General features: G+C 49.1%; 1 protein-coding gene and 1 pseudogene across 1 annotated transcript in view; both read right to left on the bottom strand.

The window, feature by feature from the left end:
• The window catches only part of LOC144108210 (uncharacterized), a 247,110-nt gene that overhangs the window by 26,631 nt on the left and 193,618 nt on the right, over positions 1-26,861 (bottom strand). The gene's annotated exons all lie outside the window — the stretch shown is intronic.
• LOC144108959 (U2 spliceosomal RNA) lies at positions 6,951-7,074 on the bottom strand (annotated as a pseudogene).

The following is a 26,861-nucleotide window of genomic DNA, read 5'->3' as shown; positions in this document are numbered from 1 at the left end:
GGCTTTGTAGCCAGGCATTTCGTACGGGCTGCTGTGAGAAGTGCATTATGATACCAGGTATCCTATCTTGTTTGCGCGGCAAACGATGAACCGCAGTGACGTCTTTGTCCGCGAGTGCTGGCAGCTCAGAGACGTGGCAACAGTGTTTACTTTCTCTAGTAGATATTCATGATCTGATTTGCTGATTCTGTGCACTGCCAAATTTAACTTCCTCCTGTGTCATTCGAGCTTATTGATGTCTTATCTTTACGTTGCTGATTTCTTCACTGCTTACGGTGGTACCTGTCCAATCAAGACGTTTCTTTATGTCGGTTATTTTTTTTCCTTGTCGCTCAAGCTCTGCCGGCAGTGTGTCATATTTTTGAGATATCAGCTGTGCGTTTCTCTCGAGAGCAGTTAGGGTTTCCTGAGGTACTTCGCTTAAGCCCCGAGATCTGCAATGACGCCAACATTGGCAAAGTCTTCAATGGCGGCTTGACTAGAGGGTCTCACCAGTGAAGACCTTTAATTTATTGCAGTCATATGTGTGGTGTTTTATTTTTTCAAATGTCGCGGTTTTTATTGCTGCAAGGCTAATAAAAAGGAGCACCCATTCCACGTAAGAGCTGCGCGTTAAAAAATCATTTGGCAGCAGAAATTTTGCAGCAGAATGTGGTCATGCATAGGGTGTCACATATATTAAGGAGCCTAAATTAAATTTTGACGGAAAAAGGTTTGAAGAAGACGACGCGAATTAACCGAAGAATAAAGAAGAGGAAGAAGCATTCGTTGAGGTGGTGAGAGATGATTGGTGGAGAAGCATTCGGTGAGGTGGAGAGAGATGGTTGGTGGAGATGAGAAGAAGACGACGACAATGCTTACGTGGACTAACACCGAGGCTATAAAAGGGGAGTGAGAGCGAGGCCCGCGGGGAACAGCAGAGAAGCGGAGGCTCCGGCGGGTCAGGGACACATCAGCTGGAAGAGAGTGACACCGGCCACTGCTCCGGTGAGCTCGCGTTCTACGACATCGCATCGTGGACTTCCTGCCGTGCCTGAGCCCGTTCCGGGGAGTCAACAGAGGACGCTACCACCTGCTGCGTCCAGGGGGGTGTCCAGCGCTGTTGCCACCCATGCCAACAACACCGGCATCACCTCCACAGGCGCTTAGACCTGGAGCTTGTACGACGCAGCCAGTGACGCCAGCCCAAGCGCGTCGAACGCCGCCAGCGACGCCAGCCCAAGCACGGCGAACGCCGCCTCGACGCCGCCTACTGGATCCATACAGCGCTGCAGCCGCACTGAACCAACCGTGAGCAGGAACGCCGACCACGAATAGTAGACGAACGGTAGTAGTAGATGCTGGTAGCAGTGTGCCCGGGTCGTGTGTTTTTATAGCCTTTGTGTTAGTTTTGTTAGTTATGTGTTCTAGTGTGTGTGCCACGCAGGGTGAATTAAATGTGCGTTTGTGTGGGTACACCCGTCGCCTATTCCATTCTTTCGGTCCGAGTGTTCTCTGGAGAGGTCCGTGACATAGGGACAGTGCGACAGAAGTTTGGCAAAGTCTGGGGGCCTTTGCGGTATCCGTTGGCCTGGGGCCGATTCCCGATTAGTCGTCATTTTAAGGCCATTGTGAATCCCCGAACTCGAGCAAAGCAATACCGCCGAGTCCAGACCACTGAGTTGTAGTCGGCGAGATTGCTCAGGCAAATCTCCGGTTAACCTTAGTTTTGGCTTTGAGATGCGAGCTCCGAACAGTGTCAGAATGCACAGGAGCGGATTAAGCACTTGGGATGCATAGTGGTAGATGGAACCCACCGGCTAGACCCCGAACATGTCGCAGCCTTTTGTTGCTTCACGCCGCATGGAACGAAAAAAAATATTACAGCGAAGGTTGTAGGCTTAGGGCATTATTCCACTAAAGCGGCGCTTACAGAAGGTGAGGCAGATCTTGTGCACGCATGCGAAAATGACAGTAGCGCTGTCATACGTATATTTCTAACGCAGCCTAATGCGCAAATATCTTCTTCGCTTTCTTTATATTTCGCGCACGTTTAGCTAGCCGCTTTGCTTCTCTTTTCGAGCATGTTTAGCTGCATTCTTTAGCCTCTTTGTTTCCAGCATGTTTAGGTACTTGGCTTACTTTCTGTTTCGAGCTCGTTTGGTCATTGGGCATCGCCACTTTACCACTGCTAGCGACTTGGTGTTGCACGTTCAGCTCAGACATCAGTATGATCCAAGCAGCACGCCAACAACGGGGTCTTAGGTCTCCCACGTGGGGACGTTGAGGTGTTGCCTCGCCGTCGCCTCGCGGGCCTGCTGGACGGCCCAGAGTTGATCACCGAGGCTGGGGCTGCGCAAGACAGCGGCCCACCGCGGCGCGAGGGTTCCGGAGTTAGCACCGTCAGGGTTTTTGCTACAGTCCCAGAGCATGTGGGGTAAATTTGATATAGCCGTGTGGCAGACCTTGGATATATTTGTAGGGTATGTTCCGGGGTAGAGTCTGTGGTATTGTGCCGGGTTGGGGTACGTGAACATCTGCATAACAAAGGTGATAATGTGGAAGCTCGGGCAAGTTGGTGTGACATGATTTTTCAGCAGCGCAGGGGAAAAAGGACGTGACAAGTGCACTGAGTACTTTCAGTACTTTCAGCACACAAACAGTGATGTTTGCAGCAACACCACGCAAAAGCCTTTCCCCATATTGGAGTTTCGAGCCCCAAAGTGCCCCTATTTTTATATTAGATGTCACCAACCAAAGACATCTATTTGCTGTATATGTGAGTTGATTTTTTTCTATACTTATGTAATTATTCTTGATATTACATAGCACGTACATTGAGCGCATGACCGGCAATCTCCAGAGTACACACCGTTATATGTTAGTATTTGTCTGTAATACTTTGTCTGGTAACGCTTTGCAGATTATGTATAGCGGCACGAATTAAGTTGAACACGCAAAGGTAATCAAGAAAGGTGTTATGTATTGTGTTTCATGTAAGAATAGTAGGCAAGAAGTTAGAAGAGCGCTTTATCCGGCATAGCATTGTCAGTGACGTAGTGGATCAGAACACAGCTAAGCTGTACTACCCAGCCAGCAGATTAAGTAATATTAATGCGGTAGCTGACTTTATGGAGGACTATAGTAGCTGTGCAGTTGCTATATATATATCCAAGTATTTTGACATAAGGCTCTTCTACCCATAATTGCGCAATGCGTGTATGACTGCTGAAGTTTCCACAGAAAACCAAAGCAGAAAACCAAGGTAATGTTGAACAGCCTAGCAAGGGAACAACAGTTCACAATTGGCAGCGAGAACCTGGAAGTTGTGACGGAATACGTATACTTAGAGCAGGTAGTGACAGCTGATCCGGATCATGAGAGGGAGATAACTAGAAGGATAAGAATGGGGTGGAGTGCATATGGCAAGTTCTCCCAGATCATTAGTGCCAGTTTACCAATTTCCCTCAAGAGAAATGTGTACAACAGCTTTATCTTACCGGTACTCACCTACGATGCAGAAACGTGGAGGCTAACGAAAACGGTTCAGCTTAAGGACAACGCAGCGAGTCATGGAAAGAAAGATAATAGGTGTAACGTTAGGAGACCGGAAGCGGGCAGAGTGGGTGAGGGAACAAACACGGGTTAATGGCATCCATGTGGAAGTTCTTCCACCTTGGCCAACTGCATTGCCGATTGTATCCGATCGGAAAGTATATATGCGGGGAGTTTTATTCCCATTGCTGTGTATTCTGCAATCTGGTTTTGGCCACAAGAGCCAAGCTTTCATGCAAGACTGCAAGCAGCCTTTGGTACGTGTGGACTGGTCAGCAGCAATGCAGACTTATTCTGCTTGTTTTCCATCATCCGGAGCTTGTATATGCAACCTTTTACATGTAAGGAGCCAGCGGATATGCATAAAAGAAGAGAACAAGGATTACTTCATCTATGCTGCAAATACATCGCGAGATGCACGGCGCCTGGAGCAACTGATGAGTCACATTGACACTACTCCTTACACGCCTATTGTAAGAGAACTGTTGCATTGCTTTGAAACACTCTTGCACAAGAACCTCACTATACGAAAAAGCTGCAAATTGTTTGGTTTTTTTTTTGGTTTTGTGGGAGTTTCACGTCCCAAAGCAACTCAGGCTATGAGGGACGCCATAATGAAGGGCTCCGGAAATTTCGACCACCTGGAGTTCATTAACGTGCACTGACATCGCACAGCACACGGGCCTCTAGAATTTCGCCTCCATCCAAAATTGACCGCCGAAGCCGGGATCGAACCTGCGTCTTTGGGGTCAGCGGCCGAGCGGCGGCTACAGCTTCAAAGGGATGCACAATAACATTATCAATATAAGAACGACAATCGCAGGGAAAAAGACAAAAACTAAAATAACACAGCGAATTTGTGGTGAACAGTGTGCGGAAATATACTGGCAAAACATTTGTCTTATTAATTTCTATATGATGCTTAATGCGGCAACATTAATTGCAAAAGGTTCAATCAAATTTACAGAACTTGCCTTCATTCGAAATGCAAATTTTAGTCCTAATTCGTCATGTCACACACTGTAAAGTTTTAGATTTGCACCAAAATTACGTCTCTAAATCGCGAGCTGGTTTCTTGCTATTTTATTCCAGCAATGTTATCGCACAGGTGTTAGCATCTCTATGCTATGGAATTCAAAACAACTATAAATTTTTTTCTGTATGGGATACACTATTCCATGCAAAGACAGCGTCCACAGTTTTCCGAAATTCACTGAACTCAGGAGACTGAGTCAATCTGTTTTATCTAAACGGAAGCAGTTTCTCAAAGTCGCTTCTTATGCATGTAACTTGGGAGACGAAACTTACTTGAAAACCACACGAAAGCACTCTTCTGATAGACCACGGGTGATCAATTCAGAGACATCATGGTGTAAAATCTGCTGGAACCAGGAGTTCTGCATTTTCTTTTATGCCTGAAAATTAGCCGATGCAAAGAAACTGTTCATGGCAATATTAAACATAACGTCACATGCCTGCTGCCGGGAAATAAGTGCTTCTGATAGTCTAGACGACCAATGTCTTCAAGAAAGCTACACGAGTCGGGCCACATGACACTCCACCTCGCTGATTGAATCTGTAGTCAGCGTTCGGTAACTCTACTTCATCAAAGACTAAAAGTTCAAGTTGTGACCTTGCGGGATGCACACTTTTTTTGGCGACTTCATGCTATACATTTCGCAATGAGAGTTTGCACGCAGAAGTCCTCCTAGAGCTTTGCCACTTTCACTTTCACTGCCGCAGAAAAGAGAGCCAGTGCTCAGTCAGAGCAGCAATTAATCTAAGAACCATACTCTTTTCACAATGCATTTCAAGGCAAAAGTACGGCGGTACTCACAAATAGAATCTTGCAGGCCAAACTACTGAGCACGATAGGCTGCTGTAGCAACAGAAAGAGCAGCTAAAAAGGGGGTAGAGCAAAATACAGGAGGGGCAATGAGCGGCGCTGCGCCTAGCGGGGTGCAAGGAGAACACGGGTTAGAGCAAGTCGCAAAGAAAAAAAAACGATGCCGCCGCCATCTGGAAGACGTCGAATAATGAGCGCTAGCTGCTTGGTTTACTACAATTGATATGAATGAGATTGAAGTGAGGTACACTCATGGAAAAACGAATTTGACATCTTGGATTTATAAGTAACGTCACCAATCACAAATTGAATATATCAGTGACGTCAGCAATCAATCACTGATTCGCTATACTGAGGACGTCACCACTAACTGCTATATTGATATACTGTGTGAGCCGTCATCTTGAATTCCTCGGGCTTAGATAATTTCACACCGAAGGCAGGTGGTAGCAGACCCGAAGAAATCGAAAAACGTCACGAGTAAGAGCTAATGCTCTTAACAACACCTGGGACTGTGAGGGCCGGCTCTGTCTCACGAAAGAAGCTCGGCCGAAGCAAAAGGCGACTGTATGGGACTTGAAAGAAATGGGGAGAGGCGAAATGTGTGAAATGAATGCGAAATGCACGGAGGATGCGTCATTGTGTCGCGAATGTGAAACGTGTCCCCACCTGCAGAAGAGGAAGGCTATCACGTGAAATTTCGAACGAGATAATAGACAGATCAAACAAACCATTACGAAGCCGTGTTTATAACTTATACATAAAGAGCCAGTAAGAAATGAAAAATTGGAGGACCCTTAAGCTTCGCCTTTACGTGTGGAACGCGACAGCGTGTTGCAGCGCTGCCAGGGAGTCCACGAAACGCCATCGCCCGTTCGGTAGGACGCCTTGCCCGATAGAAAAAAAGCTCCGCTGCGTACGGTGAAACGGACGCGCGGAGCGGCAAACCAGGTAGAAGCGCTGCCAGGCGCCCCGTCGAAACGCGCGAGACTCAAGTTGCTGTCGTTGTTCATCGGCACATCGTTCTCGTCAAACCCGATGCCACGAACGCCAGCATAGCTTCCGCTCCGAACTAATGGGCAGCAAGCCGCAAGCTTCGTGGTGAACGCGCTTTGGATGTGCGCTGCGTTGTCCACCGCTCACCATGCGATTCCTGCGTGCCCGCACGGCCCCACTGCGCCCGAACGAGACGAGCGGGAGGCGCTGCCGACGCGCTCCTTCTTTTGGGGCAGTGGCGTACATTGCGAGGAGGAGCAGGAGGGATTTTTTGCTCACGGCTAAAGCCGTGGACGGCACCGGCTTTTCTGCGACATGGGGCCCTTAACGCTGCCGCGTTAATAATAATGGATGCAGGCGTGGCATAAAACCGCGTGCCAGGAAGCGATGTCGCTGGTTTCCGCAAAAGTACGCAAGCGCTTGCTGGCTGTTGCTGTCAGGAAGAATGAAAAGGAAACTGCACAGGCCTGCCCACTGCCTCAAGCTGGGCCACAATCGCTGCCATGTGTTGAAAGTACGAGAGTTGAAAGATAGGATAGGAGAGCAAATATTGAAAGAAAAGACGCGCGCTATAATGTCCCAGGCTGATCCCGGAGGCAGTGAAATATTGGGCCAACCTGTGGCGGAGTTAGAACAAGCTTCAAGCACTCCGCCATACTTCAAAAATTAAGTTTAATATCTGATTGAAAAAAAATAATTGCATATGTACACAATGCCTTGCATATGTAGACATGCCGGATACATTGACATTCACAAGTAGACATGACGCTATGCATGTAAGGCGAGCCGATTAAAGAGGTACCATCACCATTTTTGAGCAACATACAGGAATTGCTTGTGGGCGATTTAAAACGGGTTAGCTTACCTATTAATTGAAGAGTGCAACAGCAATAATCTGACACGGAAAAAAAGAACTTAGCGCCACTTTGGTCTAAAGACCAGAACAAGATGATCGTTGTTAACAGATATGAATGGGCATGACCACTGCTGGAGAAACTCTTCCTCTTGTAAGAAAAAGTTCCTCTTACTAGAAACTGAGCAGCTCCCTTCCAAGGCGGCCAAGTATTGGCCACAAAGCACGGCGTCGAAAGCCACCAGTGAGTGCAGTGCATCGACGGCGCCATAAACTAAAAAGACCCGCAAGAATTAACAGGCGAGCGAAACGGCCACGAGGGAAGCGGCCGTTTTGCTGTAAATGCAATGCCCACGGAATACCGCATGAATCGCGTGACAAAAGACACGCGCTATCACGAAGGTTACTGTAGTGTGGCGATTGGATTCCGGAAGCGGGCAATTCGGGCAGGTACTGGAGCGTAAAACACCTCACCGCTCTAGGCGATCACAAATAGGCAGCACTGCCCAACCAAGCTTCCAAAGTCACGTAGATGGTCTGGGAGAGGAGTCGACACTATGCGCGCCCATTGAACGCGGCGCATCGGTGAGCGGCGAGACGCCGGCATAACAGGCGACAACAGCGAGCACATAATGTCCACCACACGGTCTGCAACGATGTTGACGTCAGGTGCTACTGCGCTTACATGTCTGAAAAAGACCAGTGACGTAGCATAGAAAGCAGTACGCTGCTCTGATTGAGGTTTATGATTAACAGGGACCGAGGGATTCAAAATGCGCAAAGAAGCGCCCAAAAAGTACCTTGGTAGGGTTCGCGCCGGAGACGCGTTCCCCAGCAGGATACGCAAAATGCATTCAAAGCTAACAACGAGGACGTGACGGACAAAGTTAGGAAGGCAAAACCGGCTCTCTCCCATGGTTGTCCAAGAATAGCACAAGCCACAAACTCAGTTACACCTGACCAAAAAAAAAAAAAGAAACAATCTGTAGCCTGCACCCGTCTTACGACGCTTAGTGGTGGTTTGGCAATGTGGCAAAGGAACCAGAAGGCACCCAGCACGACCGACTAAATCAGGTAACGCCTTTCAAGCAGAGGCACGTAAAATGTCTGCGCCTTCCGCACATGAGCTGAAATGTTCTCTACGACCGAAGACCACATACCATCCCATATTCCAGCACAGCCGTAGGTCACGCTTAAAATGCGCATCTGCGCACACCATTGCGAAGGTATCGCACATGTAATACGTCTCTGAGGAGACCCCACAAAAAAGTAATGCTCTTCGAATAATTAACAGCAGCGCCGACAAGGAGCAGTACTCATGAAAACGTTTAAAGCTTCGAGCAGGCTGAGTTCATAAGCTAAGTAGGATGTGATGTCATCTGCATAAGCGGTGACGCGTACTGCCTCACTGCCTGGCAAAGCCAGACCTCTAATAAGAGTGTAGTGATTGGCTGTCAAGAGGAAAGGCTCTAATGCTAATACAAACAAAAGGGGAAGAGCGGACAACCTTGACGGACGTCGCGGCCAACATCAAATGCGGTACTTTTCCAGCCATCGAGGAATAGGGGAATAGAGTATAGTATACTCTAGGATATCTCGCGTTACGGAAGATAAACTATATCTTTCACGACCCGGGATGGAGCAAACCTGGTTGCAAGAAATGAGGGACGGGAGTAGAGAGCACAGATGGTGAACGAGTTATTTTGCTAATACTTTATAATCTGAATTTACTAAGGTGATAGGGCACCAATCTTCCGCACATGTCGAGAAAGGAGACCTTTTAGGAATCAGGACAATGCGGCCTCTTTTAAATGAATCAGGAAAGAAATGCCGAATGAAACCGATTTTTAGCACATCCCAGAAAATGGGGACTACAATATGCCACAGTTGTAAATAGAACTTCACAGGAAGACCAACCATCTGGCCAAGGCGCTGAGCCTCGTTTCATGGAATCTAACGCCTCCTTGATTTCACCTGTTGTTGGCGGGGAAAGAAGGGCATCATGAAGCTCAGCGGCAACCTGCGGCAAGCCTGAAAAAATGGGTGTGCGGAAACGTCATCACGATCAACCAGAACGAGCGACTGAGCAATATCCCGGAAATTGATATAAAACGCACTAAAAATCCTGCTAACTGGCTGGGCCACAGCCCGGGCGGAAGATATGAAAGCACGGGCACCTTGAGAGCACTACAGCTCCTGGCGTGCAAACCAAAGCACCTCCGGATGAGCAGTTGAACTGCGTCGACAACGCCCATGCAGCCGCTGTCAAAGAGGATGATCATAAAGGACGCTGGAGACGCTCCAACAACTCCTCTTTCCATGCGCTCATAAGCGACGATGGCGACGGGTTGTTCTGGTCTATACGCAGCTTCGCCGTCACCACATGCACCTCTGCTGAGACGCGAGACCTGAGGGTTTGAACAGAAGCGGCGCAACGGTGACGCCACTGCTCTTTCAGACGGTCCCAGTCACCAGGCACGGCCCCAGCAACCGAAAAACGCAAGGCCCGCGTTAGTCCTTCTATCGCGCTGGCGTCGTGAAGGACGCGCAAATCCAAACGCCTTGGTCTGTGAGGAGACACTTCAGCCGCTGGGACCCAGAGTAACAGAAGAAAGGGGCGATGTTCTGACATGTATACCGGCGAGGATGGCAGCCTCATTACATTAGCAGCACGCACTGTCCTCGAGAGGCCCGTCGGTACATACGCCCTCTCTAACCTGCTCGAAGGTAATCCGCGACGCCAAGTCCACACAATGCCACGCTATACAGGAGCTAATAAGCGTCTGTGAGCATAAGCTGGATCACTAGGCGGTGCAACTCACGCACATTCCAGCCTGGACTACTGCTACCAGGGCCCTGAACATCCGCAACCGTATCGAGCACGCAGTTGAAATCGCCCATCACAACCTTACGCCCTGCAAAAAATTATACATGCAGATCTTTAAGAATGAGTTCACCAAATTAGAATGCGCAGGTTCGCAACCTGGAGACCCTTGGAGGGTCTCGAGGTTGCGCACACGCCACAAACACTGTTGCGCTTTGCCTACCTGTTCCCAACGACCGGTCGTGGAGAGAAAGGGCCCAAGGAATTTCCTACAAAATTCCTTGCGCCGACTGCGACGCAAGCTACATCGCCGAAACCACAAACCTCAAAGAAAGAATTCGGCAGCATAAAAACAACGTCCGCAACTTCGCTAGAGAGTGCAGTCCTGTAGCCGAACATTCCAAGAACTCAGATCATAGAGTCAACTTCGACGAAGCCTGCATTCACGGAACCGAAACAAATTACCACAAAGGGGTCCTCCTGGAACCCTGCCACATCCAAACGACCCACAACAACATTAACAGCAGAAGAAGAAGCCTGAACCCAGTATATGCCCAGGGACTTCGCTCTTCAACTCAACGAAAAAAAAAGCCGCCATTGATTTCCTCCCCACAGTGCGACAGCGTGACTAACAGCCTTAACCAACCCTTCCTCACCCTCCCCCACGCCTTTCGAATGACAGCTTTTGTTCCTTTGACCCCCCCCCCCCCTCCCGTCCATACTTAAAGACGCTAGCTACTGCCCTCAGTCACCTCTGATGAATGAGCCGAGTCGGCTTCGAAACGTTGGGTTAAGATTAAATTTTTGGTTGGAGATGTTCAGTTTATTAAGTCTTCAAGTCCAACCAGACCGGCAAATCTGTAAAAATGTTCAGTTTTCACTTTTAGCTCGGCTGTGCCAGGATATAAGTAGTGTGAGGTAAGAATGAGGTTGTTGTTAGCTTTCCTGGTTGTCTAGGTTAGCTTTATTTTTATGCTTAGTTCTGCTTCAATGACACACACACGGTACACGCATTGTTTGAAACGTATATTTATTTTTTCTGAACGTCTGCTTGCTTCTGAATTGCCGCAAAGGCGGCTCGGTTGTCAGTGTAGTAACACGCTGCCGTGTCTCTATGGCCCCAGCGCAGTATTTGGAATTGATTGTCTGTCTTTGATACGCAAGATCAATGGTGGTTTCCCATTGGGTCCTGTGTGCAGTTGGAACGCTGGCAGTGGTTAGGGCGCTGAGCTACTGATCCGGAGTTCCCGCGTTCGAACCCAACCGCGGCGGCAGCGTTTCACCTCCATTGAACCGCAAAGACGCCCGTGTGCTGTGCAATTTCAGTGCATGTTAAATATCCCCAGGTGATCGAAATTATTCAGGAGCCCTCCACTACGCTACTCATTCACTGTTTCTTCTATCACGCCCTCCTTTATTCCTTTCCTTGCGCCGCGGTTCAAGTGTCCACCGAGATAGGTGACGCGATACTACGTCATTTCCTTTCGCCAAAATTCTCGCGCATGCGCACTGTGCGATGTCAGTGCGTGTTAAAGATGCCCAGGTAGTCGAAGTTATTCCGGAGCCCTCCACTACGGCTCCTCATTCTTCTTTTTCTTCTTTCACGCCCTCATTTATCCGTTCCCTTGCGGCGCGGTTTGGGTGTCCGCCGAGGTAAGTGAGGCAGATACTGCGCCATTTCGTTTCCCCAAAATCCTCGCGCATGCGCAGCACGGCTCTCCAGGAGCCACGCGAAACTGCTCAACCTCGGCCGGTGTAGCTCACGCTGCAAAAAAAAAATTCGAGGACACTTAAGCTTCGCATTTAAGAGAAGGACGCGACAGCTTGGCCGCAGCATTGCTAAGGAATCCATGGAATGCCATTGTCTTTCGGCGCGACCCCTTGCCAGCACAATTTAACAAAATTAAACATATTTTGGTTGACACTCGAACCGCGCCGTAAGGCAAGAAAAATGAAAATTTTTTTAAGGAAAGGAAACGACGCCTGTTTCACAATTCTCGCTAGACACCCGTGCCGCGCCTTATGGGAAGGAAAATCCCTTCCCTTACGGCGCGGTTCAAGTAGCCATTGATATGCGCCATTTTTCGCTCACGGCCGAAGACGCCGACGACACCGGTTTTTCCGCGACACAAGCTCCTTAACGCTATCGCGTCAAAATTCTGGCTGCGGTTTAGCTTAGCTAATCCAGGATATACAAATCGAACGGTGTCGGCGTTCATTGGCGTTGACGAAGTTGTGGACCGATGATTTTGTGGAATTGTGGAAAGGAAGGCTGCATGACTGGCTTCCTGGGTCAGTGGACTCCTTAATAGCACTCAGAGTTACGTTGAGGTGTTGAGAGAGGTGTAGTGGTAGTGTTTAATGTAAAATAAAAACAAAAAAGAAGGTAAAAGATATTTGCTAAGCCCGGCATCTTCCGTCACTAAGGCGGCGGCACCTGAGCTGGGCAGCGGGAATAAAGGTTAGCAGGTAGTTTGAAGAAGTGAAACGAAAGAGGCGAGGAGACAGTAAGAAATTATTGAGGGAGATATGATAAATACACTGTTTACATAACAATACATTTCTACAAGTTGCAGGCGTGAAGAGTTATTAAAGAAAGGAAAACACACGCGCAACACACCATGCACATAAAAGCGGGGGGAGGGGGGGGCGCCCAGCTTTTAATCGTCTGAAGTAGCACACCGGAGCGTTAGGTCACTGCACGACACTACCTGGCGCAAAAAAGACGGGACGTCAAGCCCGTCTGTTCGACATATGCACAGAGGCTCACCGAAGATCACTCTCGGGTACGCGCACTGCCCTGAGGCCACGATAACGTCGTGAGTGAGCCTGGAAGTATGTCTAGCTCCCTGTAGGCCGTGAGCATATCATGCCCAGCGTCGACGAACGCGGCAAAGTGAAAGAGCAGGTGCTCCAGTGTTTCCACTCCACCGCACCCATCACACACATCACTCGTCGTGATTCGGTGATGTGACGCACCAGTCGCACCCCGAACCACGCGTAGCAAACGCGCGCGGAGGGTCATAGCGCGTTGCGACCGCGTAAGAGCGCGGCAGCCGTTGATGCTGGCGATGCGCTCCCCTCCGGCGATGCGTAGCCTGGGGTGCTTCCGTCGGAGATGTTCCTGGATGACCACACGCACGTCCTCCAACGCAAGGGGCAGGTCGCCTAGAGGTAGTTGGTGTGCGGCGGTCGCGAGTTGGTAGGCGTCCTCGCTACCAGCGATGCCGTAGTGACCGGGCACCCAGTGTGCACGCACAGCGCATCCTTTCTGCGCGAGGTGCTCGATGCGTGAGCGAATGTCGCGCACTCGTGGCGTACCGCGGCCGTTCTGTAGGATGCATGCATTGGCGCTGACAACATTGCTGCAGACATGCGGCACTGAAGCAATAGGCTGCAGCGATCAATGAGTGACGAGGCTCTCGTGATCAAGCATTCTCCAGGCATCATATAACTGTGGTTTATTATGGGGAAGTGTTTGGCTCAGAGTGGCCCTACATAGGTCCTGACTTCCCGTCTGCATGCCAACATAGGTTAAGCCAGTTCCTCGCTTTCTCGACACAAGCGCAAGGTTCCCCATTTTCCACACAAAAGACTTACTACAGTGACCCATGCTGTCCTCTGTTCATCCAAATATGGCTTTACCAACTTTGAAAACTGGCCACATTGGTCACGGGACTCTCTTTTCATCCAACATAGATCTCTGCAACTTTGAAAACTGGCTACACTGGTCCACATTGACTTCCAATGTCGGTCTCTCCGAGTTTGAAAACTGCCTACATTGGTCCACGTTCACCTCCGTTCCTCTAACATAGGTCTGGCCGAGCCCGAAAACTGGCTACTTTGGCCCTGGTCGACCTCGGTTCTTTCGACATTGATCTCGCCCAGTTTAAAAACTGCCCACATTTGCTGACGTCGACCTCCGTTCTTTCAACATAAGCCTAGACCAGTTTGTAAACAGGCCACATTGGCACGCGTTCATCTCAGTTATTCTTTGATAGGCGTCTTCAATTTTAAAAGCTGCTACAATGAACCACCAAATGAATCTTGTTTCCCCAATACAAATTTGGTCATGCTGTTCTAAGAAAAGATAAGAGGCACCAATTTAATCGTCTCATATTCTCTTGCATGTGCCATATCGAGAGATAATAAAAGAGACATAGCCGTCGCGTTGGCTCACTGGTTATAGCGCTAGGCTGAAACCCGAAAGACGCGGTGCCGATCCCGGCCGCGGCCGCTCGATTTCTATTCAGACGAATGATATGGAGGCCTGTACGTGTACTGTGCAATGCCAGCGCGCGCTAAAGAACCTCGAATATCACTTATCGCAGATCACACGATAAGGAAACGAGGCGCTAACGGACTTCCAAGACTATGCTGACAGCGGCGCTGGCCCTTCGAGGCGGTGAGCGCGCTCGCATCGGTCATTCAGAACCCGCTTGACACGTGCCCGAATAGCGTAGCCTAAATGCGCAATCACGAGCTTTTTTTCCGTGTCGAAGATACCTTGCTACAAAAACCGGATCGGTTCTTTTGTGACCCTCTCTACAAGTTCAGGAAATGCACGTGTCCTTAAATTGAATATGAAGAATGTTTTCATAATTATTCTTAGGTAGTGAATTAAGTGGAATTTAAAAAGCTCTCTGAGGAATGCCACACTATGGAAAACAATACGTCGTTGGTTTCACCTAGCTAAGCAACTGCACATTTTTTAATACTTTGTTAACGTAGCGTGAAGCACCAATTTAGATAGAATATGTGGTTTGATTCAAGCGGGATTCAGTTTTTATCGCAAATGAACAACTGCGGACAAGTCCACTTGCTCTACATAAACTGTGTTAAGAGAAAGGTAACGAGAAAGGAAATAGGTATAGCTTAGATTAAAAAATAGAAAAACGAAAAACGCATTTGCCTTCTCAAGCCGCGAAGCTAAAGTCACTAGTTTTTCTATGGTTCTAAACTGTTCGTGTCGTTTTACTGCGCTTACGAGTATTTTGCACTTATGGCTCTTGCATATAGTTTTGCGTATAATCATCGCTTTCATTGAAAAAAGCATTGGAAGCTCTTACCAGTAGCAATTACACTCGTTTCTTTTTGCATTTTCTTTACTACTTCAAATACGAGCGGGCAGGCCGCATGACCATTGCTGAGGCCTACCTGTCTACCTTGCTGTGCATAAAACGTACAGAAATCTTCGCTTGGTGTTGTGTTGCTTGGACTTTGTGTTTACCGTTGCTTGGACGTTTTGTTTTGTTGTGTTAAAATTGTTTTGCTTGGACGTGTGCATTTTGCATGTTTTCGGTTATTTTTCCACACTTTTCTTTTTTCATAGGAAATATTTTATCCAATCTTCAACCAAAGAGGCTGCTGCACACGAGCTCAAAGAATACACTAATATCTGGAGCCCCTTTGGTGAAGTCGATGAACAAGCTCCAAGTTTTCTGCTTCAAGTTTCCGGTACCTAGCATGAGGCTCGTTCTTCGTTCTTACTCTTCCTTTTGCACTAAGGCAGCATCCTGACACCTTCGCGTTGTCGTTTTCTTTCTTCTTATCACCTTGTCAGCTCCCTTTGACGCATCCTCCAAGCATTCCAGAATCCTGTCTATTGTTTCATCCTCCCCCCCCCCCCCCCCCACCTCCGTTTCTTCAAGTATAATGTAGTCGCCGTCCGTCCCAACCGATCTTTTTCCTCGGAAAAGCGCTGCTCCCTCCCGCGCGAAGCGCTATTTTTTCTTCCTGATATACCCTACTCGCAACCTGTTCTGCAATAACGCCCAGCTGCGCGTGGCACTACACATTCACCGTATCTGCATTTGCTTCTCGGCACTTTTAGCTGCCATTTCTCTTCCTACTACAAAATTCTGCTAAAATAAAAGAGAATGAACTTATCCCGTCGTTATTCTCCTGCTCTACCCACTACTCGCTATGACATAGCGGGATCCACTGCAATGACGAACCTTTGACTAGACGTGCCTGGCCTGTCGCTGGCACGGCGGCAATCACCCCATAAGCAGTGCGCCAAAAAAATCATACACAGCACGCTCGAGGTGACGCCGTTCGTACTCAGCGCAAGCGAAAATGCACACCTGACGCGTTACGAGAACTCTGATGTAATTCAGTAGCCTGGTCAGCACGATCGTCTCTTTAAGTGCTCGAAAATGAATATGTTTCTTAGTGTAATTGGTGCTTTGAGTACGCGCAGATTTTTTTTTTTCGGCAGGAAAAGAGAGAGTGACAAAGCGCTAGGGCGACTTCTGTGTGTTATCTCTCATTGCGAAGTGTCTAAATTTATGGTTCCCTCAAAGGTATGCAGCCGCAATGGTGAAAACTATTTTTCATCTCTATTCAAATGCATTCAACGAACATTGACCACCTTTTTGATCAGCGGGGTGGGGCGTCATGTGGCGTGACGCATGCTGTGTTCATGAAGACGATCGTCGCCTATAGTTTGTGAAAGATGAAAATCAGGCGTACGTCCTCTTTCACTGGAGCAGGCCAGTCACAATATGTGTAACAGTTCCACGCCGTTCCTCGTTCGCTTTTCCAATTGTAGGTGTACCAGAAAATACTGAACTCCTGGTTCCAGATGATTTCGCCCAAGTTGCCTCTGAATTAAAACGACATGAACTCTCAGAGGAGTGTTCTGCAGTTTTCAAGTTTGAGTTCCATGTCCCATGTTACATGCACGTGAAGCGACGTAAACTTCTATTTTTGTTCAGAACAAAGGTGCCCTCAGTCTCCGGCGTTCAGCGTATTTGGCTAAACTGTGCAAGCCGTCTCTGTATGAAATAATTTATTTAATAAAGAAAAAACTCCGTTCAAAATTGCTTTCACGTCAGTTAAGAGGAGATGCTGCCACAAATTTTGATGGCACTTAAATCTGCTTACGTGGGGGATACAAAAGCATAGAGCTTTCTAGAATGCGGATTCTTCCACGATGCCAGTACACGGTCTATCACGTGAAAGCGTATACAGCTCGTTCTGTCAAAAAGCCGTCGGCGCCGTAGTAGTCGCAGTAGTCGGTACCATGCGTCATAAATATTCCTTTCAGGTGTCCACCGAGATATGTGAGGCAGGCATTTCCTTTCCTTAAATTGTCCAACGGGGAAGGAGTCGCGCCGAAAGGGTGATGTGGTTCCCCTTGGTAACGCTGAGGTTCCCCTTGGCACCCCATGGCAACGCTGTAATACACTGTCGCGTCTCGCTGCTAAAGACAAACCTTAAGCGTCCTCCAATTTTTTCTTTTGTTCCTCGACCTTTTTAATTTTTATTTTTTATTGTTTTCATTTTGCGTTTTGACTTCATCTTACTATTCACGTTCAGGCGCTATGTCGACGTGCGCGGCTATTGTGTCGACTACGTGTAATTAAGTAAATACAGTTCATCAACAAAACATTTCCCACAGCAGGATGTCATTACACTCTACCTAACACAATCAAACTTTTGCATATTTTTCTGCACAGAGCGATCTAATTTTGCGGAGAAAGTTTTCTTGACACGAAACATGGGACATAAACATGGGCTTCTATGACGTTACAGTGTAATTATTGAGTTTAAATAACTACTTAAAATTAATCTACCAAATTTTCCCGAAGGTTGGAAGCGCGCCGAAGTAATAATAATACCTAAACATGGTAAAATCTCAAAATTCAAAATCTGAGCCCCATCTCGTTCACTTAGTGCATTGGCAAGCTTTGCGAGCGGGCGGTAACGCTAAGACCGCAAAATTGCATGGAAGATAAAGACCATGTACCCAACACTATGTTCGGCTTCACAGCAAAACTCGAAGCAGGACGTGCTCCTTCAAATAAACGAAGATATACTCCGAAACGTACCCCTAAAGGGTAAAAATGTCATAATGTCCCTGGACATCAAGGTGGCACTCGTTAACGTCAGCCACGAAGCCATCCTTGAAAACCTAGACGACCTGGACTGCGGACGCAGTATCTACGGCTACTTTAATGCCTTTCTGTACGCTAGAACTGCCACCATCAGAGCGGGACACCTTCGATCGGAAAAAATTCAAACCCCAAACAAGGAAGCACTCCAACTATCAGTCATCTCACCCATACATAGCTGTGATAAGCGTGAGTCGTAAGAACTCAGGCTGCTGCAGACAACGTCTGGAAGAGCGCTCTTACAGAGACTCGGATGTCGCGAGCAGATGCGAGAAATGACGAGGATTGAAACGATCTCTGACGAGCTTCGCAAATCTCTCAAGGTAGCGCCAATACCAAGGAACATGAACCCCAACCTCCACTCAGGGAGAAGAGAAACGAGGGTCGAATTTATCCACAAAATATACGCTCCTCACGACATGATCGTGTAGACAGGCGCTTCCTCACGAGGACTTACCAAAATTGCAGCGGCCATGGTGGTCGATTCGTCGCTATGCGAAATGAGCAGCGCGTCTATGCGAGTCTGCATGGTAGCAAAGGCCGAGGAAGTATACGTTGCTCTAGCTGATGCGGAAGTCTATAGAACCAGGCGGCGCTAACAATACTCACGGACTCTTAAGCCTGCCGAAATTTCATGAATGGCAGGATAGGTCGTCACGCGTTCCGTGTACTCCCCGCAGCGAGTGACATAATTAAAAATCACGAAGAATAAAACATCAAGACCACAACCAATATTGTGTGGGTACCGGTAACACGCAGTTGGCAAGGAACGAAGAGGCCGACAGGATAGCTGGAGGATAAAGTACTGTCAGAGCATCCGACGAGACCGCGGAACTCGGGACAGCCCTCAAAGAACATTCAGTCGTATTATAAAACAATAGAGGTAGAAGAATCCGATATCCCCCGCCTCATAAATCTCTCAATAGAGAGGAAGCTGTCACTTTTCTTTTTTTATTCGAAAAGTGCGACATGAGGCATAAGGTGAAAAAAGGGGAAGGAATGCGGGAGAGCAAAGGTTAAAAGAATGAGTGAAGACCAGTTGCACTGATGTAGTCGCAGGGGTTCCTGATGAAATGATCGTTCAAAGTCCACTGCACTCAGTCACGTTCGCGGTTACACCACAGGCTCACCTCCCTGAGAAGCCGTTTTCTGATAGCAGCCGTCGCTGGCCATGTCCGCAACAAGTGCCGCACATCACAAACGTCCGGTGCAGCGCTACAGTGAGAGCACCTGTCAGTTGCTGGCAGATCTTTCGCACGCCACAGATGACGGACAGATGGTGTCACTTAGTGACAATTACAGACAGGTCCTCACCCAAACCAACACATACTGAAAAAAATGCACCCTACGATATAAGCCTACGAATGCCACGGCTGAGGACGAAAAACCCACACTATATCACATCACGTGGGCCTGTCAAAACATAGAAGTGGTCCCCAAAATACAAAGCATGAGTTCAGAGAAATGAGGATTATGCTGTCCAGCGACCGCTGCGAAGATCAACAACGCCTGGTACAGCGAGCTCAACGAGCGGCAGTGGCCAGGGGAGCCCTGGACTGAGGGCAGCCGACCATAGATTAAACGTGGAGGAGCTCGACACGAAAGACTCCTGGTGATACAATCAAGAAGAGAACATCTGTGAAGTCGTCCCAAATTCGCAGAGTCCACTGAAGTTTTCTCCTTCTTCTTCTTCTCCTTCTCCTACACTCCACACATAGGCAGTTGAGAATGGGAAATGAGGCAAGCAAACCACAGCGCGCAGTCCCAAACAACTATATGTGTGCAAGAGGAAAACAAAAATGAAGAGCGAGCCTTAAGTTCGGCGCCCCAAACGTTAAAAGCGGAAATCGTGGAGCTTGGTCATTGCTGTCGCTAAAACGGCTCAAACATTAGCGGAATAATTAGCTGGACCGCCAGTGCGCGCCTGCGCTACCTCGAAATGACGCGATGCGCTACTGAGCAATGCGCCAGTACCGAGTCGTTGGTATGAAAGCTTCGCGCAAAAAAAAAAGCTAACTAAATCACTGCCATAGGCAAAAACATCCGATCTTTCATTAAATAAAAGCGATGTTCATAAACAAAAACTGTATGCAAGACCGATGAATACAAATTACCCAAAAATACACTTAAATAACAAAACAATTCACGACACTCAAGAACCTAGCCACCTTAACTTCACAGCTTAAGGGGGCAGAGGCGTTTTCAATTTAATATTTTTTTAATCTAAGCTATAGCTTCATTTCTTTTTATTGCCTTCTGCCTCTTCAGGCAGTAAAAGTGCCGGAAATTGTTGACGTGTGGTGTACTTTATTTTCGATATAACCTAAATCACGCTTTATTCAGATTGTTTATTCTATCCAAATACACCATGCCTATATTTGTGACCTAGTTAAAATGTAGCAAATGAAATACCGAATTTATTTAGTTTTTCATGGGTGAGAATCCTGCGGGTGAGGTGTTTTATCGCGACGATGTTCGTCTCTGTGTTTGTCAAGAGTGCGAGCTAAAATCATATTCCATTTCTTCTCAGGCTCAGAAGAAACAAGCGCGCCTGAACACCCCACGCAGCAATATTTTAACAGACTATAAACTCTTAAACTTTGATATGGAGTCCCCACAATATCTAGAAACTTTGCAATCAACTACGGCTGGTTCCAGGTAATAGAATCGTATCATATTTAAGAGTATAGGTTTAAGCTGCGCACGAGATATTGCAGTGACCGCGGCTTCTTTGAAAGCCATTTTTTTTCCTTTACTTGGTGTCGCACACAATGGAGTTTAAAAATGCCCTCGGTGAGATTGACCGCGTTTTATGTTACGCGAAAGTACTTCCACGATAAAAAAAAAATTCTACTGTATCGAACTATCAATGTAGTGGGTAGAAGCATAAAAAGAAGTGGAGGACGCTTAAGCTTCGCCTTTAAGTGTGGAACGCGATAGCGTGTTGCAGCACTGCGAGGGAATCCACGGAACGTCATCGCCCGTTTGGCGCGACGCCTTCCCCGTTAGACAAATCGCTCTGCTACGTACGGTGAAACGGACGCGCGGAGCAGCGAACCACGTAGAAGCGCTGCCAGGCGTCTCGCCGAAACGCGCGGCACTCAAGTTGCAGTCGTAGTTCGTCGCCACATCCTTCTCTACAAACCCGATGCCACGAACGCCAGTATAGCTTCCGCGCCGAACGAATGGGCAGCAAGCCGCAAGCTTCGTGGTGAACGCGCTTTGCATGTGCGCTGCATTGTTCGCCGCTCACCGCGTGATTCCTAGGTGCCCGCACGGCCTCACTGCGGCCGAACGAGACGACCGGGAGGCGTTGCCGTCGCGCGCTATCTTTTGGGGCAGTCGCGTACATTGCGAGAAAGAGGAAGAGAGATTTTTCGCTCATGAGGAGAAGGAGGGAGTTTTCGCTCACGGCCGACGCCGACGACACCGGCTTTTCTGTGACACGTGCTCTTTAACTCTGTCGCGTTAATAAATTCAAGGAAAAGAGCATAACAGTAGGGCGGCTGATAATCTGCGTTCACTGCGTTGAAAGCAGCAAATTCTGCGGCTTATCGCACTCATGGAAAAATGGAAAAATCGCCAGGGAAATGCACTAACCCGAGATAGAGGGCAGATAGTCAAGCGCAAGTCGACTGCTGGGGTGAATAGAAACAGGTGTTGGCAAGGCATCTAGACGTGCGCGCGTCGCCACTCCATCAATCTGCGTCACAGGAATCGCCCAGCCTATGTGCTTGGAGGAAGCTGCGCACAATGGTGCCGCAGTCGAAACACGAGCGAGCGTAGGGCCGACGGGCAGAGGAGTGGCAATGTAGGCTGGTTTGAGGCGCTCAGCAGCCACGATGTCTTCAAGGCCGTTGACGTCTAATGTGAAGGTCTTCTGCGCATGGTGTAGGACGCGGAACGGTACATGGTAGGCAGGCGTGAGGGGTGGATGGATGTCGTCACGGCGGGTGAAGGCATGGCTGCAGGAGGCCTGGCCCTGGCTGACAAACACGGACTGAGAGTAACGGGAGGCAGAGATGACAGGAGTAATGTGTAGAAATGTGTTGCGCAGGTCTCGGATGCGGGTGGAAGCGTCTTGGATTAACAGAGCGGAAGAAGGTGAGAAAAATTCTCAACAGAGACGCAGGGGAACGCCGTAGACTAGCTCAGCAGAAGAGCTGCCGAGATCAGCCTTCAGGGCTGAGCGAATGCCCAAGAAGACGAGTGGAAGGCGTTCGGTTCAGCGTTGCCTTGGCTGATAAGTGGTAAGGGCAGCCTTTGGTTGCCGATGCCGACGTTCCACCATGCCATTGGCCGAAGGTCGCTGGCGGTCGTAAGGATGTGGCAGACACCCAGTATATTGGCAAGGGTAGTGGACAGGGCAGATTTAAACTGGTGGTTGAGGTCAGTCATGACGACAGACGAGCAGACGAAGTGAGAGACTCAGTCGGCCATGAAGGCCAAAGCAACGGTCTTGGCTGTAGTCTCAGCAATGGGCAATGCCTTGGGCCAGCAGGGGAAATGGTCCACACACCTGAGTAGATAACAGGCTACATGTGATAACGGGAGCGGTCCAACAATGTCTATGTGAACGTGAGAAAACCGCGCTTCGGGCGGCCGAAAAGGGGAGGCAGGCGTGACTGTATGCCGGCTAACTTTGACGCGCTGGCAGTGAAAGCAATTTCGTGCCGAGTGGCGGACGGCAGCGTTGATGCTTGGCCAAAGGAAACAAAATATGACCAGCTTCTGCGTACCTGGAATGCCAGGGTGGCTCGGACGGTGCAGTTTTTCGAAAATAGTGCGACGAAAAGCGAAAGGTAAGTAGGGGCGCGAGACTCTAGTGGATGTCTCGCACGTAATGAACTGGGAGGAAAACGGCTGACGACATTCGGTGAAGGACAGGGATGTGGATGAGGAGCGAAGACGTTGCAACTCTGGATCATTGCGCTGTCCACTGGTGATTCGGACACCAAGGCACTAATGCGGGAAAGCTCATCAGCAGCAGCACTCACCAGGTCATGGACTTCACGGAGACTCACTGTGAACTCGGAGATAAAACACAGTTGACGGATCTCGCGTTCAGTTTAGGCGCTGTGGTTCCTTTGGAAGGCAAACGTGTAGGGCTTGTGGTCCGTGATGACGTGAAAGTCCCGGCCCTCCAGGAAGTGGCCAAAGTGCATGATGGCGATGTATTGATCGAGGAATTCTCTACCGAAGGTGCTGCTGTATTTTGTCTCAGGTGGCTTCAGCTTTTGGGAGAAGAAACCGAGGGGCTGGCAGCTAGTGACGTGCAGCTCGAGTACTGCGCCGACGTCAGTGCTCGAGGCGTCGGTGACGAGGTGCCGTGAAGCAGCAGGAACTGGATGTATGAGCAAAGCGGCGTCAGGGAGCGCTTTCTTGGCAGCAGCAAATGCAGCGGCAGCGTCCTAAGTTCACTCAAGCGGAGAAGCAGAATCTTTTTTCGTGTCCAAAAGATCGGTCATAGGCTTCAGGAAAGAGGCGCACTTCGGATGAAAACGGCAATGAAAGTTCAGGAGGCCCGAGAATTCTCTGAGCTTTTTGAGTGACGTGGGGCGGGAAAATTTTGAATTGCTTTGACTTTGCGGTCGAGAGGCCGAATGCCCTGTGGAGTGACAAGGTGAGCGAGGAACTCTATTGTAGGTACGCCAAAGAGGCACTTGTTCCGGTTGATGACGAGCCCATATTCATTTAATTTTCATTTATTCATTTTTATTCATAATCTTGCCATAAAAATTATCAAAACACTGACGGAACCCATAGCCAGAGGCTAGTGTTGGGTTCAAAAACGGAATACATAATGATAATGACACAGTACTTCTGTAAAATGAAAAACACAGAATGAACGGCGAAAGACCAAAATATCGCATACAATCAAAATAATGTGCATTTTACAGCAGAATGAGTGAAGATCTCTCAAGAACACTGTACAAGAAATACAAAACAAGAACGACAACCACAGAGGTGAAATAAGGCTCATAAAATATGTTGATTATGCTTTATTTGTTTTATTCATCCAGTCGGTGGAAGAGGGCGCACAGATGAGCTTCAGGCTCAGAACCAGATGAACTTGCTACGAGGAGATCATCGATGTAAGCGAACACGATGTCGAGGCCTCGCGTAACCGCGTTTATAGCTCGCTGAACAGTCAGCGCGACGTTGCGCAAGCCAAAAGGCATCCGCACGTACTCAAAGATGCCGAACGCTGTGGTAATGGCAGTCTTCAGAATATCAGCGGGCTCCACATGAATTTCATGATAAGCCTTCACTAAGTCAGTTTTAGAGAAGATCGTGCACCCAGCCAGATTTGATGTGAAGTCCTGTATTTGAGGAAGTGGATAGCAGTCTGGTAAAGTGTCAGCGTTGAGGGCGCGGTAATCTCCACATGGTCTCTAGTCGCCCGGATCTTTCTTTGGCACCATGTGAAGTGGCGATGTCGAGTTGCTGGATGAAGGGTGTACTAAGCCGAATGCTAGCATGTGTCGGGACTTACGGCGAGCGATACCGAGGCATTCTCCCGACAAGCGGCGAAGGTGAGCAAACGCTGGAGTTCACGAAGTCACGACGTAGTGAGTGATCGCGTGCTTCAAGGGCTCTGGTATGCGGCTTGGTGAGGCTGGGAAAATCCGCCAGAAGTTTCGCATACGGCGAAACAGGGACGAGAGCGCGAAGCCCCGTCGCCGCAGTGGTGGAGAGTACGCCGTTAACGAAGAGGTGCGTGCTGAGATCTATGAGGCGATGAGCTTGCATGTCGACGGCTAGGTTGAAGAAACTGAAGAAGTCCGCGCCGAGAACACCTTGCGAAACGTGAGCTATAATATAGATCCAGCGAAGCGTGCGGCGCAATCTGAGGTTAACCGTCAGGGACCGTGGGCCGTACGTGCGAATAGGGCAGTTGTTGATTGCTTGGAGAGGTTAGGTCTGTTCGTTATGACGGCGATCTGGCCAAGATGCCGCTGTGACGCTGACTTGTGCCCCCGTGTCGATCAAGAAACGAGTGCCAGTAATCTTGTCTGAGAGGCAAGGGCGGCGGCATGTCCGTCCACCAGAACCACTTGCCGCCGTCAGTGGCCGGTCGCAGCATTCCCCGACCAGGAGCCCGGGTGTGTGCACTTGCGGGCAGAGCTGCGGAAAATACGATGGTGCCAGCAAACAGCCGAAGGCGACGTGGTTGGTTGCACGTCGGATGATTGGGGCTGCGGGGAGCACGAAAGAGCCGGGGAGCGACGGCGTGACCTGAACCTCGGCGGAGAACGGCGCGGCAAAGGCGCGAGGATGTCAAGCCGCCTGGCAAAAGCATCCAGTCGGCTGTCTATGCTCGCCAGTCGGAAGTCGGGGGTAGTAGTTGGCGGAGTGGTCACAGAGCTAACGTCGGGGTGGTGTGAGCAGTCCGCAACATGGTCAGCGAGGTCGGCGAGCTTGTCCAATGAGATATCACCTGCAGCCGCGAGGATGAGGATCATGCTCTGGGGAAGACGCTGAATGAACAACTCACGCAAAAGGGTGTCGGGCTGAGCAGCGGAGTCTGTCTGCGAGGAGCTGGCGCATGCGACGAAGGAGCTTTGAAGGGCGGCTGTCACCAAGCTCTGTAGTGCTGAGGAGCTGCAGGAGCTTAGCGCGCTCGGACGCGGACTTGCGATCTGTGAGAGCTGCCTTCTACGTGTCGAAGGGGCGAGCCGTGTACGGCGAGGTGCTGACGTGCACTAACTGCTCAGCGACGTCAGGAGGCAGAGTGGATACCAGGTGGAGGAACTTGGTCCCTTGGCTGGTGATAGGTCGCAGCTTGAAATGCGCCTCAACCTGCAGGAGCCAGGCACGGGGGCTATTGGGCCAAAATGGCGGCAGACTGACTGGCTGGAACGCAGCCACCGAAGCACCGAGAGGTTGAGCATCTTCTAATCCCTCCACGGGCCAGTGTTTTTGTCCATGCCGACTGCAGTAGGCTCCGTAGCAGGAGAACAATCGCTGCGGGCAACCTATCACTCTTCCTGACCCACGAAAGTTTTTCGCTGTAATGGTGGAACCAACCTATGGTAACGAATTTTACAAACCTCGGCACCCCTTGCTCGCTAGTGCCATCGCGTTTGCCGGCCAGTAAGTAGATGTCTGAAATTACGTGCGATGCCGCGGAAACGAAGAAAATTTCTCGCCATCATATAACATCAGCTGCGGGCTATCAGAGGTTCAACACCGCGATCTGCGTGACTTCTTCAATACACAACCTGCTTCGTGTCTTCAAAAGTTCAAATTCGAAAGTTTCTATTGCGGCAGTGTGCGCGCAAGCATAAAGTGGTATATACATAGATACACACTGGACTCTCGAAAGTAGTCAAGTAACGGCCGGTGGTGTTGCCTGGATATACAGGTTTCAACATTCGGCGGTCATCCTCAATCTCAGATTCTGTGACCTTTACCTGTCGTTCTGGTTAAGAAAGATGGGATGCAGCGCTTTTGCGAAGATAACCGTAAGTTAACGCCATAACTAAAAAGGGCATATACCTAGAGCCCCGCATCGCTGACTCACTAGACAGACTTCAGAGTCAAGTATTTACCTTCGACTAGTTTAAAGAGCGCGTATTGAAAGATTACAGTTGATGAAGAGAACCAGGAAGAAACTGTCTTCTTCACGCGCTATGGCCTTCGGTGTCTTTTCACCGTCGACCACGTTCCAGCGAATAATGGATACTATCTTGCAGGCTTCAAATGGCAAACCAGTTTAGTTTATCTGATGACGTGGTCGTGTTTTTGGTAATATTGAGCAGCATATTGAACGCCTGCTGACTGTAGTAGATGTTCTGTGGTCGGGCACTTTAAACCTAGAGCCCGAAAATGCCACTTCGGCTATGAAAAACTGGAGTTTCTCGGCTACATTTTGAATGGCGACGTTGTTCGACCCGATCCCAACAA

The sequence above is a fragment of the Amblyomma americanum genome, chromosome 10 (assembly GCF_052857255.1).
Source record: "Amblyomma americanum isolate KBUSLIRL-KWMA chromosome 10, ASM5285725v1, whole genome shotgun sequence".
NCBI classification, from domain to species: domain Eukaryota; kingdom Metazoa; phylum Arthropoda; class Arachnida; order Ixodida; family Ixodidae; genus Amblyomma; species Amblyomma americanum.
Note: the sequence above shows the minus strand (reverse complement) of the source record. Positions and strands in the feature narration are given on the sequence as shown.